The following is a 16,017-nucleotide window of genomic DNA, read 5'->3' on the forward strand; positions in this document are numbered from 1 at the left end:
GAGTTAAGAGTAAGTTGTTATCATTCTTTGACATGCTGAAAGAAAAAAAATGGGGTGTTGAGGTCTTGAATTTTTTCTTACTTTCCCTACATTTCTGTCTGTCTCACATTTATTCTTTCCACACAAACATATAAAAACATACTGTTTGTGTCATTGTAGTTTTATGGTGGTTTTTGTGAGGTGACAAGGTAGCTCTACTGCCCATGTATTATTGCAGGAAGGCTGTTATACAATATAGAGGACATGTGCACCCACACACACACACACACACACACACACACACACACACACACACACACACACGCACACGCAAATTGAAAGGATCGAGAATGACAATGCATGCAACATTGCCATTATTATTTTATTTGTGGAATCCCACAGGTCTGGTATGACCTATTTTTCAAAATGGACTTAAAAAAAGAAACCAATAAATAAAATAAAAAAATATAAACGGTAATCAGAAAAAATATAGCCATTGCAAATTAAAATATAATGAGTCTATATTTAAAAATGGTCCAGAATAAAACTTAAAGTGTCTAAATTCAAGGGTCTCTGACTCGCATCCCAAAGGTGTGTGGAGCAACTGTGTGGAGCATTGCATCACTTTCTCTCATACACAACAGATCAAAAAGACGGATGCTTCAGTCTGAATTGATTTTACACAAGCAGAGCTGGTGAAAAAAGAAAGAAGGAGAGGGAAAGCGGACATAGAAACAGAAATGTGTCCGTCTGAAAACAAGATATGGAATTATAACGATGCAATGATTTCCCTAAAGATATTTTATACAGCTGTCTTGTGGCATCACATTGCCCTTCATCATTCGGGGCTTGGAGCTGCTTACTGATGAAACTCAGGCTGAGATACATGGAGGTCAGTTTGAAGTCATGTAATGATCGAAAATCCTAAAGCTCATAAACCTGAGCTGGCACAGTCAAATTGGCAGAAGTGGAGGGTTCTAACGGCTGTCGAGAGAACTCATTTTAGAAGAACTGGAGGAACACCACATGATTTAATGGGTTTAACCCTTAACCTGCAGTGGGAGAAGCACAAGCCTTTCTTTCATGTTAGGCTTCTACTAGCTACTGTCTTTACTGCTCAACTTCCTTTTAACTGAAGCAAAGCCAGAGAGCTTATGGCAGCTATCATCATAGCATCAGTGGCATAAAGGCTTCTGCACAGAACCATCGGCCTTCTCAAACAATTGACAAAAATGACACTTATTTTTTGTTTTATATAAACAAGCCTTTATGTTGATGTTTGTTATAACCTGATATATCTTTAGCATTCTGTTATATATATATATATATATATATATATATATATATATATATATATATATATATATATATATATATATATTTATTATTAATTATAAAATATTTTAATATATATTTTATATTAATTATTATATATTAATTATATATATATATATATATATATATATATATATATATATATATATATATATATATATATATATATATATATATATATTATACAGTATATATATACAGTTCTCACAGACATGCTGTAAGGTAAGCCCACTCATTCTGTGGCTATGGGGCACATCCATCTCACTTCAGTAACAGCAAAAGTTTCAACTATCTTTAGCTTACTGGGGAAAAATCAGCAGGACCCTCTTCAAACCAAAAACGCATTGGCATCTATAATTACAAATTCGGAGGAAATATTCATTCACCAGCCACAAGGGTTTATTGTGGAAAAAGTGTGTCTAGACAAGAAAATATGCTGATAAGAATAAAATGAATTCTGGAATAAAGTATGACTGCTGAGAGCATTTTTGTCCAGATGCAGGAATTGCTTTATGCTGAACTCTTAGTAATGCAAATGATTGTGCAGCTTCTTTTGAATTACAAATAAGAAGAATCCAAACCAATTTCGAAGGATGCATTCATATTCAGCAATTAAGTAGAAATAACCTATTCTGAGAATTATCATAGTTTCATTCAAATAGGAATTGAGCATTTTAAGTGTTAAATCAAATTTCTAAATTGAATTGTAACAAAAAACTTTTTCCTAATGCACTGTATAGGCCCAAAAATATGCAGATACACGACCACCATACCCATATGTAGTTTTTCATCCAACTGGTTCTAAGTTAATTCTATGAGACCCGTTTTCCTGTCACAGGAAATAAAAGTCCTAACCCAAAACATGAGCATGATAATGCCTCTGTTAACAAAGTAAGATCCATGAACACATATTATACCAACTTTGGAGTGGAAGCAATCAAATGACTTGCACAAAACCTTGAGCACAATCTAAATGAACACTTTAAAATGAACTGGAACATTGAGTGACCCCAAACTCCCTCTCTCAACATCAGTACCTGCCCTCACTAATGCTCTTATGGCTGAATAAATATAAATCCCCACAATCACACTTAATCCTGGTGAAAGGTTTTCCCAAAATAGTAAGTTTATTATAACAGTAAAAATCAACTAAATCTGCAATTAGATGTTCAAAAAAACATGCACGGTTGTGGCTGGTCAGCTGTCCAGTTACATTTTATATCAGAGTGTATGTACGGTGGCCAAAAAGGGCAAAACACATTAACAAATCAGAAAACAAATTAACAAATTAGAAAACAATAACAAATCCGAAAACAAAATAACAAATGCAAAAACAAAATAAATCCGAAAGCAAATTAACAAATCCGGAAACACTAACAATTTCAAAAACTTGTTGTTAAGCTGTGCAATAACATTATCTGTGTGAAATATTATTACACGAATCAGGTACAATATTATGTGCAATATTACCCGCAATTTACGTGCAATACTACCTTAAAATATGACTTGAAAAGCGTACTTTAGTTTTTTCCTATTTGTATTGTTACATTGTACTGTATATATACACTGGTATTGTAGTATATGTATATTATTTTTCAGATATTTGCATTTATTTTTATTTCTTTGTTATTATTATTATTATTATTATTTATTTTTATTTCTGTTTTTATTTTTTTAGTATATTCTTCTTTTTTTTTATATATATATTTGCATCTATTTTTATTTCTTTGTCTTGCTGCTGTAACAGAAATTTCCCCACTGTGGGACGAATAAAGGTTTATCTTATCTTATCTTATCTTAAACACAACGACAATTTAGACAAACTGGAAAAGATAGGTATAGTTTGTGAATGAAACACTTACTGATCATTGGACGAGACACCTGTCATTCAAGATATACAGGAAGTATGAAATCTTATCACTTTGTTTTTTGTACATGTGTAAAGTTCTCCGTTTATTCAAATCAATTTTTCGATTAGTGCACCTTTAAATATAAGAAAATAACAGAAGTAAACATTGGCAAGCAAGGAGAAACTGTTGTACTTCCTGTATATTTTGAATGACAGGTGTCTCGTCCAATGATCGGTAAGTGTTCCATTCACAAACTATACCTACCTTTTCCAGTTTGTCTAAATTGTTGTTATTTTCAGATTTGTTAATGTGTTTTCGGATTTTTATTTTGTTTTTGGATTTGTAATTTTGTTTTTGGATTTGTTAATTAGTTTTTGTATTTGTTATTTTGTTTTCGGATTTTTTTGTGTTTTCTAATTTGTTAATTTGTTTTCTGATTTGTTAATGTGTTTTGCACTTCTTGGCCACCGTATGTATGCATACTTTTATTCTTATTTAAACAAAAGACATGAAAGAATTCTGGCCAAATGATGACAAATAAGACCATTTTTAATCTGTCTATAAAATAATATGTTCAGTAAATTAGTAGAGTATTTATCATGCAAAAAATACATTTATATGTCAAATGTGAGGTGTTAAAAGCTTTCAGGCTTAATAATCAAGCCCGTATTAATTCCTGAAAAATTAACATGCTGTTACATTGTTTAAAAAAAATAGGCACAAATAATGTATTACTACGTCTGCTACATATAACTGACAAGCCAATAACTGCCTGTTATTAGTTTATTCAATATTTTATTATTTTGAATACCCAACTCTACATATGGCTACAGATTATGCATAATAATTTAATGTAAAAGCACTTTTTTTATTATCTCTCATACCAAATGCATCAGGCTAAGCCTTTAATATAACAGCATATTACTGAAGGAAGTATAATACAAAAGAACATTATCCTTGTATTTATTTTCTATTCGTCTGTGTTTTTGTAGTGTGCTAATACATTTTAGTTTGTACTATATAAACTAAGCTGGACACTGTTGCAGAGAATGTCTACCTTCTCCCTCAAAGTAGATTGTCTTCTTAATTTCAGTCTGCTCCACACCCTGATTACAGTACTTCCTGACATACAGTAAGCATCTAATCTCTCCGTCTCGTTTTCTGCCACAAAGTGTCATCAGAAGCAGATCCACGTCTTACATATTCCTTCTTTTTTTTCTATCTATTCTTATCAGTCCTTATGTCCTCTGCTTCTCTCTCTGTATCACTGTGCTTTATCACAGCATAGATGCTGAGGATGAGGCATATGAGCACTATGATAGATGGATAGCTCTCATTCTCATTATCTCTCCTCAAGTAGTATTTGAAAAGAAGATGTCATGCTTTTATCAGACACATTAAAGACGGAGTATCCTTCATACATTCACTAAGCCAAATAGAATTACATCCATATTATCAATGGAACCTACACTAAGTTTCAATAGTTTTTTTTAGAAATCTGTTTATTTAGTGACATTCTCAATGGCACTAAATAACCAGAGCTACTAAGTGGTTTAAGTTAAAGCATTTAGATACATTTTCAGACACAGGTTTTAATGCATGTTCAGAAAATAGCTGACACTAAAAATACACAGATACACAAAAGGATATACAAGCCAAAGCCTTTACTGTAGCTTGGCTAAATATATATAGCTTAAATATAGTGAGCATGTGCTTATTGTGCAGGGCTGATGCCAGCTTTGACAGTTATAAAATTGAATTTGTCAACAATAATATTATGTAAAGTCAAATGCAATAGACACGTTGTATTATGCATACTTTTCTGCTGAATATGCAGTGATGAAGAGCAGTCACTGCTGTACATGAAAATTTCTGCCTGTATCTGTCAAAGTCTAGGGGAAAATTAGAATGTTTTTTTTGAACCATTATTAGAACATTATTCATGCCTAAATCTCAGTCTGTATTGCACAAGTGTTCACCATGGTTATATATAGGCACAAGGTTGGAGGCACACAAATGTATAGGATGCATTTTTATAGTTAAGTTTAATATTATTATCTTTAGTTGAACTAGGAGACCCACACCTGTTCCCTTTGCATGCACTATGAATATATGCTTTATATAGTTTGGAGTGGCCCGCTCTGGAGCGCTGACCTCAAACCTACTGAACACTTCTGGAATGAATTTGAATGCTAACTGCACCCCAGGCCTCCTCACCCTAAATCATTACCTGATTTACTAAAACCCTTCATTAAAGCTAAATGAGAAATGTCCCCACAGTGGGACGAATAAAGGTATATCTTAGGTATATCTTATGAGCACAAATTTCCAGAACCACATTCCAAAATATAGTAAAAAAAAAAAAAAAATGTCCCCAAAGTGATAAAGTTAATAAAGAAATCTAGACACAATTGCATAACTGCAGCTGTTCCTGTTGATGCATCTGCTGAGTGTATGTACTGTATAATGTGCACAATGCACACAAGGAGTAAATATTATTAAAGCAACTTTGCATGTTTTGGATCCTTGCATTCCACTATGACTCACCTAATTCTTGTTAATCCATGCTTCTAATGCCTCAATATATTGTGTGAACATTATTTATTGATTCTAGTTTCATGCAGCCTGTTTTTGTAGCTGTTTAAGTCTCCACATCTAAGATTTGATTCTGCCTAGTTCTAATAATGTACTTAAATCAGGAGGATCAATTTTCAATTCGATTTGTTTTTTGTTTTTTTGTCTGACGCATCCGCCTACGCTACAACCAACCACTGGTCCTCTGACGTCGCCTGTGGATTACGACAATGGCTCTTAGACAAGCCTGAATAAATCCACTCTGCAATTATATGGGACTGTCTCTGCAGCTTATGTGTGTGTCACTGAATAGAAGCAAAATTCTCAAACTACAAGACCTAGTTCTCAGCACATGTTTATCAGGCTACATAAATAGCATGAAAATTATGGCAAAAGCAAAAAAAATAAAAAAACAGAACATATAGCAGCAGTAGTTTTTTTTATGAGAATGACACATTTCTTAGTGTTTTGAGCTCAGTGTGTGGGCACAGATTCAACATTAATAGCACAGCTTGTGTGGGACAGCAAAGGCTCCGACACGGTCTACTTAGTCCGTCAAAGATAGCCAGCTAGATACCTGCAGAAGGAGAAGTCACCAGAGATCATCTCCTCTAGAGGATTCCCACTTATGAAAAATTCATGCATGCAGAATCAAGATGGTAACGAACATGCATGAGGAATTTATGTCACGTCTCAGCTGTGTATTTCTTACCCGAAAGTACAAGTGGTCAAGAAAAGTGTCTGAGAAAAACAGTCACCCATAACCAAATCATATGGGCAAAAATAACAGTTTTGAATGTTCTACACAGAGAGAGAGAGAGAGAGAGAGAGAGAGAGAGAGAGAGAGAGAGAGAGAGAGAGAGAGAGAGAGAGAGAGAGAGACAGACAGACAGACAGACAGACAGACAGATTTTCATAATCAACATTAATAAGTAAGGAATTAAAAAAACTGGGCATGATGGAAGAAAATTATCAACAGCAGGTTCTGAGATGAAACAGATTAAATGTTTTGTATGTTTATTATTTAATATTTAATTATAATTAATAGGTATTATTTTTGATTAAGCACAAGATGAACCATAAGGTCCTTTATCCATGGCCATGAAACCTTTATCTTTAATGTACATCTTATCTTTTAAAAAGGACTCCTTTTAAGAAATGCAAACTTTGCCAAATCCATAGCCATATCCACAGATATAATAGTCAAGTTAAAAATCAACTTCATTTTTTTTTTATCACAGACATTCTGAGTGAGAAACATGTCCATGGTATTAGATTTAATTTCAAAATTAATAACCCACAATAATAACGCATTTTAATGAGTAATCTAAACAATTTAAAGAAAACCCAGTACAAGGTGTTACCATAGAAACAAAAATGTATTAAAATGAATACACTGGTATGAACCTTGCAGTCGAAATGAATGTAATGGAAAATTTGTAAACCCCTCTGAGCAATCAGATTTGAGACTTAAGTGAGATTACCTTATGTCTAATCTGTGAATTTCACTCCCTAAATCTAATTGCAAAACAAAATATTCGCTCACAACCAAATCACGCTAGCAGCTATAACCCCAAAATGTTCAAGACAGATTCAAAATTAAGAGACAGATGAAATAAAAAACAGCTACAGGTTCACAAAGCCTGGGTTTGTCTGCTCTGATCCTTAAACTAATAATCACAGTTATTATATTTACATTATAGAGCCGATTGCTGTTTTTAAAAAAGACATGTACAGGATGTGTGTTTAAGGTGATATGACCATGTCTTTCCATAAAAAAGCAATTACTCTAAACCAATCCACTGCTTATCCCTAGTGCTCACATAGGCAATAATAAAACCTTGCATGCCTTACTGGACAAGGAATATAGGAATATGCTTGCTCAGCCACACACTGTTCACACTGTTCATTTAAGGTTAAACATTAATTTGCCATATGCTGTTCAGCATAGTATAAAAGCAAAAGAAAAGAAAATGTGCGATAAATGTGTGATACTCCAAGTGTCCAAACATGGTCCTTTTGGATATATGTTAAGACAAACAGTGAAGGTTGCCATGTTGACAGAGACAAAAGGAGCATGCATAGAGATAGAGAGATAGAGAGCGAGAGAAACATATTAAAAATTGCCTAATATGAAACCTCTTAATCAAGGTAGACTGAGAGAGCATATAAAAAAGATGAGCACTAAGAGCTAGCACAGTTCAGCTATTATTCACCACAAAACCAAACATCACCATGAGTACACTAAAATCTAATTACAGTCACAGGCAAGGGATACTTCGCATTCTATTACAAGCCCTTGTTTATGTCTCTTACACGTTGTCAAATTAGGGTTAACCGTCCAGAAAATCAACTAAATGTAAAATTGCCTTGTTTTCTAAGTGCTACACAGGATGAGGTTCATAAACAAGCTCATTAATCAGAGTGACATGGCACCATAAGCACAACAGCATCGCTACTGGCCTCTGAGCAACACAAGCAGGAGGAAGACACAGGAAACTTAGTTAGGGGACAAGTTTCCTTTCTGAGCTGGGCATCAGCTGGAGAGACAACATCGCTTTATTGAAAAAAAAAAGGTTTATAAACAGTATGGAGCTGGTATTCTCTAAACATAAGCAGAAATAAGATGTAGTCTGGTTTATGAAACATTGCAGCTCACTGATTGTTGTTCTTTACCAATAGCTTGTTTAGTTGGTTTTGGGTTTACTCAATTATTATGACCTAATAAAATACAAAAATAAATATAATATAATAAGAAAGACTCTTAACGTTGGATAATTTCCAACATTTTCTTTTGCTTTTAATGACAACTCTATTAACACAAATGTAAATGATTGTATCACAGGAATTTTTACAGATTTTATTTTGTATGTACTTTTAAACATACAAACTTTATGTTCTTTCCATTACATATCTAGACCCAATTTACTGGTAGAATAAACCCCACTCTTCTGAGAAGAGGTTCCACTGGATTTTTGAGTGTGGTTGTGGAGATTTGTGGTCATTCAGCTACAAGAGCTTAAGTAAAGTCAGATAGTGAGATAGACTGAGGAGGACCTGGGTGCAGTCAACGTTCCAATTCGTCCTAAATCTAATTGCAAAACAAAATATTCGCTCACAACCAAATCACGCTAGCAGCTATAACCCCAAAATGTTCAAGACAGATTCAAAATTAAGAGACAGATGAAATAAAAAACAGCTACAGGTTCACAAAGCCTGGGTTTGTCTGCTCTGATCCTTAAACTAATAATCACAGTTATTATATTTACATTATAGAGCCGATTGCTGTTTTTAAAAAAGACATGTACAGGATGTGTGTTTAAGGTGATATGACCATGTCTTTCCATAAAAAAGCAATTACTCTAAACCAATCCACTGCTTATCCCTAGTGCTCACATAGGCAATAATAAAACCTTGCATGCCTTACTGGACAAGGGGAATATAGGAATATGCTTGCTCAGCCACACACTGTTCACACTGTTCATTTAAGGTTAAACATTAATTTGCCATATGCTGTTCAGCATAGTATAAAAGCAAAAGAAAAGAAAATGTGCGATAAATGTGTGATACTCCAAGTGTCCAAACATGGTCCTTTTGGATATATGTTAAGACAAACAGTGAAGGTTGCCATGTTGACAGAGACAAAAGGAGCATGCATAGAGATAGAGAGATAGAGAGCGAGAGAAACATATTAAAAATTGCCTAATATGAAACCTCTTAATCAAGGTAGACTGAGAGAGCATATAAAAAAGATGAGCACTAAGAGCTAGCACAGTTCAGCTATTATTCACCACAAAACCAAACATCACCATGAGTACACTAAAATCTAATTACAGTCACAGGCAAGGGATACTTCGCATTCTATTACAAGCCCTTGTTTATGTCTCTTACACGTTGTCAAATTAGGGTTAACCGTCCAGAAAATCAACTAAATGTAAAATTGCCTTGTTTTCTAAGTGCTACACAGGATGAGGTTCATAAACAAGCTCATTAATCAGAGTGACATGGCACCATAAGCACAACAGCATCGCTACTGGCCTCTGAGCAACACAAGCAGGAGGAAGACACAGGAAACTTAGTTAGGGGACAAGTTTCCTTTCTGAGCTGGGCATCAGCTGGAGAGACAACATCGCTTTATTGAAAAAAAAAAGGTTTATAAACAGTATGGAGCTGGTATTCTCTAAACATAAGCAGAAATAAGATGTAGTCTGGTTTATGAAACATTGCAGCTCACTGATTGTTGTTCTTTACCAATAGCTTGTTTAGTTGGTTTTGGGTTTACTCAATTATTATGACCTAATAAAATACAAAAATAAATATAATATAATAAGAAAGACTCTTAACGTTGGATAATTTCCAACATTTTCTTTTTGCTTTTAATGACAACTCTATTAACACAAATGTAAATGATTGTATCACAGGAATTTTTACAGATTTTATTTTATATGTACTTTTAAACATACAAACTTTATGTTCTTTCCATTACATATCTAGACCCAATTTACTGGTAGAATAAACCCCACTCTTCTGAGAAGAGGTTCCACTGGATTTTTGAGTGTGGTTGTGGAGATTTGTGGTCATTCAGCTACAAGAGCTTAAGTAAAGTCAGATAGTGAGATAGACTGAGGAGGACCTGGGTGCAGTCAACGTTCCAATTCGTCCCAAAACTGTTTAATAAGGTTGAGGTCAGAGGTCTATAGCAAGCCATGTAACCCATATGTTCATGCAGCTCGCTCTGTGCACAGGGTCATTGCCAGGCTGGAACAGGTTTTCTAAGTTCCTATGTCTCCTAGTTCAAATAAAAGTAAAAATGTAATGTTACCACATTCAATGACATCCCACACAAATGTGTGTTTTGTTCTAAAATATGCGAAAGTACCCTGTTGAATCCCATGGTTCAAAGTTGACGGAATTGACAAAATAAATTCCAGATTTTCAAGCTCAGCTTCCCAAAATCCAAAAAAAAGCCCAGATACACTAAAACATTTTCAGGTTGCAAATTATGTGTTGTCCAATGTAACCTCTCTGACCTCCGGAAGACCAAAGAAAAGCGTTCAGGAACAGATTTTCGAAGGACAATCCCTGGATCTTCAATATACTTTTTGCTATGTCTGTGGAATGTTCAGATTAACGTTCTCCAAAAATTTGTTAACTCTGTGTTTAATTATATTTTGTGTATTAAAACTGTTCAAGCTGTAAAATGACAGTTAAATGTGTTACTATGGTAACAACTGCCAGTGAGTGTAAAACTTTTATTAGCGCCAGTTTTCATATGTATTCAATTACTTTCATTTAATGGGTTAGTTGTCAGATCACAGCACGACAAAGTATTTACACACATAAAAACAATTAAAGCTTAAAACATTAAAAAATGTATATCCTACGTCAATACTATATTTCTTGTATTCAGCATTGATAGTTGTATACTCATAGCTAGTTTGTTAAGTACAGTGTGCTGTTGGAGTAGGCAGATATCCAGCCAGGCCTATGGTATATAAAATATTCTACTGTCTTAGGTTATGTATTGTTATAAATGTTTGCTGGTGATGCTGTTCCGTGTCTCTTTAAACCAGTTCTGTGCTAACCACCAAACCTGTGTGTTGTGCTGTATTAAAGAGCAGGCGGTTGTCTTTTTGCATTTTAAATGATTAAGATGGTAAAGCTTCTTCCTAGCCAACCCCAGATTATAATAATACACTGCAGAGAACACTGCAAAAATGTTTTAGCTAATTCCAGTTAAGCTTCAGCCCTACACAAGACATGCAAGCTAATTAAAAAAAAAATCTTAATTCTGTTCTGGCTAAATTTCACAGCAGGACATCTGATATCATTACCATTGTAATAAGTGGCTAATCTAAGATTCCCACTGTGCCAGTTAAATTAATAGTGTGTGTGTGTGTGTGTGTGTGTGTGTGTGTGTGTGTGTGTGTGTGTGTGTGTGTGTTGCGGGTCTTTAATATATAGTGCATAGAATATTACAGTGAGAAGATTTTCATTGAACTCTGAACTCTTCATTGTTAGCCTGTTTGTTTTTCTTTGTTTCCGATGTATAAAGGCATACTGATATTTCTTTTCTGTCATCTATTGCAGCTTTTTAACTCACAACATTTATATTTTATAAATGTAACTCTAGTATGGCTGTGTAAACTTGTACAAATGTATGAGTTTTGTTCAAGGAAGCACACTGGTGCTCTATTGGATATGTCTAAAACCAAACTGCCAACCTCAGTTAATTTTGAGATAGTGCTTTCAATGTCCTTTCACTACCTTTACATAATTATAAATGGTTTCAATGCCACCACATGAAATCATAATAAGTGATAGCATTGCTTAACCCCAAGTTCCAACTTAGTTTTCAGTTAGCATCTACTGGCTGAAAGTAGAAAACTTTGAAGCATCTCCAGGCAGGAAGCGCCGCAGAAGACGCAGTCGGAGAGGCGGGGTACATGTAAGGCTGAGGACTCACCTGGATTTTCCGTCTCCGAGGTGTAAAGATCAACTAGGATTTGGCAATGCTAGAAGATCACTAAAATGCTACCGATGGCTTCGGCCGGTTGGCTCCAACACTGGTGTTCCATTTCAGTGTCCTTGCCGTGTTGAAACATCCACTCGGGGTTGTGTCCAAGAAAACCTCCGTCCAATTCATCATGTGACATCGTAGCCTGTCAACTTGTCCACGTTCCGCATGGCACTTTGTAACACCAGATCACTCAACAACAAAACATTTGTCCTCAATGATGTCATCTCTCACAGTCTGGATCTGTTTATCCTCACCGAAACCTGGCTTCCCCCAGGTGATGTCAGTGCCTTTTCGGAAATCCTCCCCTCTGGTTACCTTTACCTAAACACGCCTCGGCAAACGGGTAGGGGGGGGATAGCCACCATACACAGACAGTCCCTGAAGTGCCGCCAGCTGTCCACTAGAGGGTATTCCAGCTTTGAAGTATTTGTGCTCACTTTAACCTGTCCGTTTTACAATTTCCTCACCTCCTTCCATACCATCTGCTCCCAGATTATGGACTCTGTTGCGCCCTACAAGGTGAAGTCGACCAATGGTCCATTGGACCCCTGGCTCAATGATACAACTCGGGCCCTTAGGCGCCGGTGTAGACAGGCTGAGCGAAGATGGAAGAAGGATAGGCTGCAGGTGTCGCTGGAGATGTTTAGAGACAGTCTTGCCACCTATCAGAGTGCACTGAAGGAAGCTAAAGGACAGTACCTTTCTGCTCTTATCAATAGCAATAGCCACCACCCTGGAATTTTATTCAGCACTATCAATTCTGTCATAAGTCTGTCGTCTTGAATGACGTTTCTGAAAACACATGCAATGCATTCAGACAAGATTTTTGGACAAGGTTTTGTCTGTTAGGCAAACCATTACACAAGTCCCTGCTGTTGCCATGTCTACTCGTGCGGCCCAATGTGTGCTAGAGAACTTTGATGCTGTTACTCTGGTGGACCTCAGGAAAGCTGTCCACGAGTTGAAGCCCACCACCTGCCCTCTAGATGCTGTTCTTGCCAGGATTTTAAAGGAGGCTGTTGACATCATAGGTCCCATTCTTGTCTCCTTCATAAACAGCTGTTTTAGGGTGGGTACTGTTCCCGCTGCTCTTAAACACGCTATTGTTAGACCGCTGCTCAAGAAACCCAACCTTGATCCCTCCATACTATCCAACTTCCGCCCTATAACTAACCTGTCATTTCTGTCTAAGTTGATGGAGAAGCTTGTTTTCGCCCAGCTTCAGTCTCACCTTCAACTGCACGGCATTGGTGATACATTTCAGTCCGGTTTCAGGTCGAGACATGGTGTTACTGGACCTTACCGCTGCATTTGACACCGTTGATCATGCCATCCTCATCTCTCGTCTTCAACATGTTGTTGGTCTGCAGGGTGCAGTACTAAATTGGTTCTCATCATACCTCACTAACAGAACTTTTTCAGTATTGCTGGATGATCATTCTTCCTCGGTTGCTCCTCTGTCATCTGGTGTGCCTCAAGGATCTATTCTTGGTCCTATTCTGTTCTCACTCTATATGCTGCCACTTGATCAACTCATCTCCAATCACAACATTCAATTTCATTTCTATGCTGACAATCTCCAGATCTATCTTCCTGTGATCCAGAGTAATCGTTCTGCATTGGACCCTCTCCATAATTGCCTTCAGGATATTAAACAGTGGCTTTCCCAAAACTTCCTTCATCTGAATGAAAAAAAGACTGAGTACATCCTGTTTAGCTCGGACTCAACCAGCAGTTCTCTGAGTTTTGGTCCTCTTACACGTCAGTTTGCCCCTACCGTGTGTAACCTGGGTGTTATTTTTGACCAAAGTATGCACTTCGATAAGCAGATCAGTGCAGTAGTGAAGGCGAGCTTTTACCAGCTAAGACTACTCAGCAAGGTCAAATCATTCTTGTCCCTAGCTGACCTTGAAAAAGCTATACATGCCTTCATCAGCTCGAGGATTGACTATTGTAATGCCCTTTACACTGGACCCAACCAATCACTGCTAAATCGGCTCCCTAACCCTAACCCCTGTCCTCCGCTCGCTTCATTGTCTTCCGGTGCGGTTTAGGGTGGAGTTTAAGGTTCTGCTGTTTGTGTTCAAGGCAATCAATGGTCTGGCCCCGCCGTACCTCGCCGAATTATTAAAGGTCTACCAACCAGCCAGAACTCTCCGCTCCTCTGGACATACCTTTTCTGGTTGCTCCTAAATGCAACTATAAAAAGTTTGGAGGCCGGTCATTTGCTGTCCAGGGACTAACGCTGTGTAACGCACTTCCATCACACATACGTTGCGTCACTGTGCTGAGTATTTTTAAATCGCAGTTGAAAACTCATTTATTCAGACAAGCTTTTAACACGTAGCCCTGATTCAACTGCTATTTGATGTGTATTGCGTTTTTATTTTATTTTTATTTATTTCTTAATTTTTATTGCTTACTTTTAATAAAACATTTTTTTTAAATCTATATTTTGCTTTACTGGAAAGCGCCTTGTGCTCCTTTTGGTGGTTGTAATGCGCTTTATAAATAAAATTTGATTAATTGATTGATTGATCTACTTTGGCTGGCCTTATACAGTATGCACTGTTTTTCTCTCTCTCTCTCTCTCTTTCTCTCTGTCTCTCACACACACACACACACACACACACACACACACACTCTTTAATGCTACATATGCTGCTCCTGAAATACCAGTTATCCTGAACATGTCTGCTCTCCAAACCTTTCTGATTTAACTGCACTTTAGTTATTACTACTTCATATTCACTACCTCCCACACACAGTTCAACTCAGTGACAGCTCAGTGACACCTATGACCATTCCCTTCACATGTTTCTTTGAATTCTGCCCATGTTGCAATTTTTCTAATGGCACTGTTAACACTTTACTGCTGCTCAGGACTAGTACTGTCGCTATAGTCATAAACAAAGTATTGATATATTGTTCATAACCTGATAAGGCATATACCATTCTGTACATACTGTACTAATATATATATATATTGTATTGCTTAGCTGTAAAGTAACAAAGTGTCATGCATTAGACAAATAATAATAACAGCATAAAGAAACAGCTAATCTTAATTTTTTTTTGCTCCATAATTATTTTCCGGCCTTCTAAAAGAACGCATTTTCAGAGTGCCAAAAAACCAAACATAAAGAGAAAAAAATCCTAACTGCACTGTAGGTTTTGGACATTTTGGCGAGTTAAAAGAGTTGTGTTAGCTTGGTAACTTAATTGCAAACCACAAATTATTTTCTTTTTACTTTGTCAGTTTTCTACCAAACCTAAAAACAACAAATCTGCCAGCACTGAGCATTCATTTATTTTTCTTAGATCAAATGGTAAGCTTTTTTTTTTTTTAAAGCTTTTAGCTTTTTTCTGTCAAATGTTTGGCAACACCCAGTCTTTTTATTTTTGAGACACATGCACGTTTCATTTGTCTACATGGAACAAACTATGCAAAATGCAAAAACACAAGAATGGGACAGTGAATGCGAGTAAAAGTTATGTGGACAGATATATCCAAATTTTGACATTTTGGCTCTAACAGAAGATCTTATGTAGGATGGAGAACAGGAAAAGAGATGTTAGCAGACTGCCTTACACCCACAGTCAAACATGGATATGGTATGGGGTTGTTTTGGAGCAGGAAAGACTGGAGACTTATTTCAGGTGAAAGAAATACTAAACCAACAAAGCTACTATGCCACACTTCAATACCATGCAATTCCATCTACGCTGCTGCAAACTGGACCAACTTCACCATAGACA

At 36.2% G+C, this 16,017-nt stretch overlaps 1 protein-coding gene across 1 annotated transcript in view; it reads right to left on the reverse strand.

The window, feature by feature from the left end:
* LOC124378089 (gamma-aminobutyric acid receptor subunit pi) overlaps nucleotides 1–16,017 on the reverse strand; it is a 50,039-nt gene that overhangs the window by 13,627 nt on the left and 20,395 nt on the right. The gene's annotated exons all lie outside the window — the stretch shown is intronic.

The sequence above is a fragment of the Silurus meridionalis genome, chromosome 2 (assembly GCF_014805685.1).
Source record: "Silurus meridionalis isolate SWU-2019-XX chromosome 2, ASM1480568v1, whole genome shotgun sequence".
Taxonomy (NCBI): domain Eukaryota; kingdom Metazoa; phylum Chordata; class Actinopteri; order Siluriformes; family Siluridae; genus Silurus; species Silurus meridionalis.